Consider the following 7153-nt stretch of genomic DNA (forward strand, 5'->3'; position numbering starts at 1 on the left):
ATATTGTCATGTCATGCATCGTGATGCATCTGTTTGCTTTATATTTATTGTTTCTTTCCCCTCTTCTCTCCGGTATATCACGGGTATATATTATATACATATTATACATGATACAATATTGTGACTAAAGTCGGATCGACTCGTAGAGTACCCGTGAATGATTCACGAACTGGGGGATGGAAGGTGATGTTTCTCGACGGCCCTCTAAGTGGATCTTTGTGGCGAAGCGACAGGGCGGGTTGAGACACCTAGGTGAGCGCTGGGCCTGGTCCCTAGTCATTGTCCATGGTTATTTCAAAATAACACACTTAACGAAATTGGATATTTGATCTGAGTTGGTCGTTGGCCTATACGCACAAACCACCATGCGTGAATAGTTATGGGCACTCGGTGTCGTATGTATCAGCCGAAACTTTCCAGATGTCAGCGACTTAGCGACGCGTGCAGGGTGGACTGGTTAAGCCTGCGCTTGTATAAGGGGGCTAGGTCTGTTCACCGGCCGCATTCGCAACATGTAGGAGTGCAAAGGGCGATGGGCCCAAGACCCCTGCACATTTAGGATGTAGACCGACATGCTGGCCTCTCTGTTGAGCCTAGGTAGGGCATGACCTAGGAAAGTGTGTCCAGCCAGAGTGATCGAGCGCATTGGGCAATTTGGTGTGCCCCTGCAGGGAAGTTGATCTATTCGAATAGCCGTGTCCATAGTAACAGGACGACTTGGAGTTGTATTCCGACCTTTTACAACTAGAACCAGATACTTAATAAAACACACCTAGATGAGTTCCAGATACAACCCGGTGATCTCTCTCTCACAGGGTGATGAGGAGAAGATTGTTGTGTAGGATTATGCTATACGATGAGTCGATGACACTTGTTAATATACCAGCTACTGTCTTCCACTGTTTCAAGATGGAGGCTACCAAAAACGTAGTCTTCGATAGGACTAGCATCTCCCCCTCTTATTCCAGCATTCTGCAGTTTAGTCCATGGATACTACCCCTTTTATTGATACCAATGCATATGTAGTGTAGATATGATGTAAGTCTTGCGATTACTTTGGATGAGTAATCACGCTTGTTTTGCTACCTCTTTTCCCTCTTTATACCCAGTTGTTGCGATCAGTTAACAGAGCTCCGGTGCTAGCTGCCACTGACGACGACTACTGCTACCCCGAGGGTGCCTCCTACTACGTGCAGGCTATAGTGTCTAGGGTTGTGTTGTGATATCTTCCCGCGAGTCCCTGATTTTGATCGTACACATTTGCGTGTATGACTAGTGTACGATTGAATCGGGGGCGTCACACCGATGATGCGTGAGTAGTTTACCACAGACCTACGGGTTCGTAGCTAGTAGCTAGATGGCTGCTTCTCTTTTTTTCATCTTTAATACAATTTTCTCCTCAATGTTCTTGGAGATTTATTTCATCTAATGACTTTTTGCGGTGTGTATGTTGGGATTCGATGAATTGTGGGTTTGTGATCAGTTCTATCCATGAATATTATTTGAGTCTTTGTTAAACGCTTTTATGCATGATTGTTATAGCCTCGTATTTCTTCTCCGAATTATTGGTTTGGTTTGGCCAACTATATTGATTTTTCTGGCCATGGGAAGAGGTGCTTTGTGATGGGTTCGATCTTGCAGTGCTCAATCTCAGCGACAGAAAGAGACATGACACGCATGTATCATTGCTATTTAGGGTAACAAGATGGGGTTGATTCATACGCGAGTTTATCTTGTTTACATCATGTCATCGTTCTTATTGCATTACTCCATTCCATGAACTTAATACACTAGATGCAGGTTGTATAGCGGTCGACGTATGGAGTAATAGTAGTAGATGCAGGCAAGAGTCAGCCTAGTAATCTTGTTTGTGATGCATATATACATGATCATTGCCTTGGATATTATCATGATTATTCGCTTTTCTATCAATTGCCCAACAGTAATTTGCTTACCCACCGTATGTTATTTTCTTGAGAGAAGCCTCTAGTGAAAACTACGGCCCTCAGGTCTATTTCCTATCATATTAATTCTAAAAATACATTGTTGCACTTTTTCTTTATTTATTTTTCTAGTAGAATGCCCATGCGTTGCTACGGGCTACAGTGTATATAAATGAATTAAGCAAATGATTAAAGTCATTTTCAAGGTAAAAGCTCATTTCTCCTAATATATTCGAGCATGTTTAGGCATGAAGCGGGCACCCAACAGGTTTTTCAAAATTAAACCGCCTAGACAGTTCAGGCTTCCCAAATCCAACCCATATTTGGAGGGAGAAATGTGCTTATCCGGACTACCTGTTTTGTTATTTCCAACACGTGATCTCAACACAAAAACTCTACCCCACGATGTACCCTTCCTTTTTCCTGTCGGACCCTTCCTTCTCGCTCGATTTTCTGTAGTGGCAGGATATTTCTCGCTAGAGCCCTCTACATTAAAATTAGATGTAGCCCATCCACACCTTCGCCATGGTGCCCTGATTCACATCATACTTCCCCATGAACCACCAAGGAGGACTCCCCCGCCAACTGCGTCGCTCTCAGCCACGATCGTCCACCACCATCAAGTGGAAGGAGGTGCCTCCCCCCATTCCAGATAACATTTAATCTACTTAACACAGCATGGGAAACACCAATCAAAAATGGCAAACAATCTACCAACCAAAAATAACAGCAATCACTATAGAAAAGGGTGTGTGTGGGCAGGTTCAAAAATCTGTCTGTGAATCTGTTCTTAACAGCAGAATAAGACATCAGAAAAATATGCTTCTCAACAGATAATTAACGGTGAAGTTAACCTAATCGTCAAGAATGATCAGAAAAAAATATTGATGCTAAAAGAGATTTCCACTTCTATATTGTGTCCTCCAGTTCAAACACGCTCAGACAATAAACTAACTTTCTTGACCAACAATACAATGACATTTAGGACAAGTAAAAGTAGGCACAAGGATAAAAAATTATCATACCAAGAAATCATTTCCCCCAAAACAATTTAGAGTGTATCTTCATAACCTGAATTGCAATTTTGCACAACTTCCTATCAACCTGAACCAAATGCTCATGTTGATAAATATTACAAAGAGAGTGATTTCACCAAGCCTCATAGGGTGAAACATGAAAAGAGAAGACCACCAGAAGCAAGGAGAAAGAGGAATCTATTGCTCGTCCTAGGTCTGCACACCCTGTCGCGAGCTGTCAAGAGCCCCCTCCACTGGGTTTCTCACAAGATCCCACAACAATGTTGGTGCCATAACATGTCTGTGAAACAACGTGGTGAAAAAAATAACTCTTGGAAAGGGAGATCTATAAAATACTTGAGCAGTACTAATAGAACACATTAAGAAATAAGAAAGACAACATTGTCATTTCCATCCACCAATATGTGCATCAAAGGGACATAACTAAGACACTTAAATCATTAAGCTGAGCTTTGCGACCTTCATCATACTTTTCAATTGTTTCAGTAGAAGCAAGCAAGCAGAAAGAGACAGTAAAGAGTTTAGCCTAATCCCATTGCTCGTTAAATCTTATTGAGCTACATAATTTAATCATGCTTCACGGCTATTTTTGCATGTACATGTACATAAACACCATGAACATCACAGGCTAGTTATATCCAGAATCCAAATCCACAAAAAAAAATTCCAGAATCCAAATTTGTTATATTTGAAAACATTCACTAAAAGAATATGGCAGAAAATAAGGTCATATATCATGTATGGCATGTTGATCCAAGATTAGAATCCCCAATCCATGTATAGGGAAACTCCTTTTCTTCTACAACTAATCAATAGTCATTAATTTCTGAAACCAATGGATACATGTTTTTAGCAGCATGATATGATACTCAATTCCAGAAAACAAATCATGGAGCTTTGTTCACTCGACAATAAAATAACTGCCCCGTGATCTTAACCAAGCTAAATGTCTCCTTGTCTTCCCTATAGAAATTAGAATAGATCCATCACAGTATGGTACACAACATATAATTGGGAGGTAATAAGTACAGTTTGCTGGAATAACCCTTCCAAGCAAGTGAACCATATACCAAGTCAAGAGAATATCAAATTCGAATACTCTGGTTATCCAAGCCTAGTGATAAAATAATCGAATAAATCAGCCGAAAACCCTCCATGCAGGTCCATTCTTATAGAGAAATCTTAGAGAATGATACATTTTAGCTACAAACCTATCAATATATAAACCAATTACATATGTACAGGGGAGACTCATGTAAAACCTGCAACTGTAGAAGCATTTCAATACCATCAATATGTGCCGACTACTAAAATTGGTGATAGATATTAGTTTCGGCATTAGGTGTACAAAATGGTACATCCAAATCAGTGGAAGGTAGCAACATATATAGCATGGATTTTATATAAAGATATGGAGGCACCATATTTTCTTGACTCCTGATGTAACAAACAAAATTTCACCTCAAAATAAGTAAGATGCGTATTCTCTTGAAAGATGAACTGACCAAGTGCAAGCTAAGGGCTAAAAATTCAAGCTTTACATCTTCTACAAGATTAATGCAGAAATAGCTATTGTGTGCAATAGAGTGAAGTACTTTATGAAGAAGTCAATACAAGTGTCTTAAATTTAACTATCTATACAAATTCGGTTTACATAGCCATATAGGCAATTAAGCAAAGAGGAAACATTAGCATGGATAAATAAAAAATCCCGATTGTTCACTTGCATCAGCAAAATAACAATTTAAGTGTGTACGGCAGGAGAAAACACCTTTTTCTCTATACAGTCACAAAGTTTCTATCTTATAAATCCAAGTTCATGCAAGTGCACAAAAATTTGAAATATACTGTACCACACTCATTTAGCTATCCAACTGTACAGTGGTACATCGGCTGACATGTAAGATGTCACCCCAATCAATCATTCAATGAAATACAATAGTCCTGATTGCCATTGTATAATCTGCATAAAGTAGAAGCAGTGATATGAAGAAAGCTCGTGAAACAGAAATCTGATTGCCATTGTATCTCATGAAAATATAATTGTGATGAAAACAAATATTTGCGATCATTGTACCTGCCTCTCAAAAAAATATGACGTTCTAATGAAGACAAAAGAAATATGATATGCATACCCCCATAGAGGAAAATCGTCTTGATTGTAGAAAAATAGGGGGGCAACGTATTCAACAAATTAATACAGTACGAATTAAGCCTACAAGATGAACTGAGTCTGGATCCACCATTACCGAGAGATGCATCCATCCCCATGACCCAGGTCATAGACGAGTACTTCTCTCCTTCCGCTCCTCTTTCGCCTGGATCCAAGCCGCCGAAAATGGATCCTGCCAAGGCGGTGGCGTTTACCTGGATGGACCCGAGTTAGGGTGTCCTGCACTATGAGTCAGGAGTCTATAGGAAGTGGCATCGGGGGCACCGCAGGAAAGCAATCCTCATCTCCAGATCATCACATCCTCGGCATCCTCAATGCGTGGAGAGGCGGCACCATTGGGCATGTATGAGCTGGTGGCGAGTAGGGAGTGAGGGAGTCCTGGATTAGGGGGTCCTCGGGTGTCCGGACTAGTTGATATGGGCCAGACTGATGGGCGGTGAAGATAAAAGCAGAAGACTTTCCCCCGTGTCCGGGTAGGACTCCTATATGCGTGGAAGGCAAGTTTGGTGTCCTGATATGTAATTTCCTCCCCCCACAAACCGACTATGTACAACCTTAGACCCCTCCGGTGTGTATATAAACCGGAGGGTATAGTCCGTAGAGGCTATCAGAATTCTCATAGGCTAGACAGCTAGGGTTTAGCCATTATGATCTCGAGGTAGATCAAATCTTTTAACCCCTATACTCATCGAATATAATCAAGCAGGACGTAGGGTTTTACCTCCTTTAAGAGGGCCTGAACCTGGGTAAACCTTGTGTCCCCATCATCCTTTGCTACCATTGAACCTCAGACGCACAGTTCTGGACCCCCTACCCGAGATATGCCGGTGTTGACACCAACATTGGTGCTCTCATTGAGATTTCCATTATGTCGTCAGTAGAAGGATCGATGGCTCGCCTTGTCATCAACAACGACATCACCTATGGAAGGAGCCTGACTTCGGGACAGGTCCTCCAACTCGGCGGTTTTAGCATGGGCACGCACGCGGCCGTCAAGCCGATGGCACCCCCCAAACATCACCTCCACATCGATCTCGAACACTCCGGAAAGATGGATCTGGTGGACATCTCGTCCTTAAACGAGCTGCTAGATCGCATTGCCGCCCTGGGGCTAGCAACAGATTATGATCGGATCAGGCTCAAACCCGACCAGAGGGAAATCAATTCCCCGCCGATCACCCATCTGGTAGCGATCATCGAGGAACGAGCCAAAAACATCTCTTTCCCTAAGTTAAAGACCAGCTATGTTCGGATATCCGAGTCTCTCTAGCCGGACACCCTCCCTCGGGACGAGACTCCACGTCCTCCGAGCTCAGGGTCGGACATAGGGCCTGGAAAGCATTTGGATCTTCCCGGATCTGAACTGGAGACCTCGGAGATTTTTCAAGCTCCGGATTCAATCTCGGGTCGGGATATGGGTTTTAGCCCACCCACCCACCACAATCAATACTCTCCAAGTAATTCAGGCCCTCCAAACATATGTGACCTAATGTATGTATGACAGCAACCTCAAGAAACGGTCCATCACTTCTGGGCTAGATTCCTCCTTGTTAAAAACAAGATTGCCGCGATAATGATGCAGTTTCGGTTTTCCATCAGAATTGTACGGACGAAGGAATTCTGAACGCCCTTAGCCGCCGTCCCATATAGAATTTTATGGAATTATCACACTTAGTACAGAAGTACTGCGCAATGGTAAGCACATGGAAAGCCTAGAAAGCCCGGTTGAAACCCTCTACCTTTAAGCAGTCCACTATCCGGGCAAAAAGGATACACCCTTACAAGGCATCTGATCACATGCCCGTCAGCAAGAAAAATAAACCCTTCATGGGATACAGGTATGTTCTCGATGAATTCCTTGACAAGCCCTGTCCGGTACATGCGACTCCAAGCACTGAACCAACTCAGAACCTTCGAGCATGTTGGGTACTCTGTCAAGTGGCTGAAAGCGGGGAGGCTATCCTCACCACCACTACTCCAGAGAAGCACTCTCTGGAAGA

The sequence above is a fragment of the Triticum dicoccoides genome, chromosome 7A (genome assembly GCF_002162155.2).
Source record: "Triticum dicoccoides isolate Atlit2015 ecotype Zavitan chromosome 7A, WEW_v2.0, whole genome shotgun sequence".
In the NCBI taxonomy this organism is placed as follows: Eukaryota; Viridiplantae; Streptophyta; class Magnoliopsida; order Poales; family Poaceae; genus Triticum; species Triticum dicoccoides.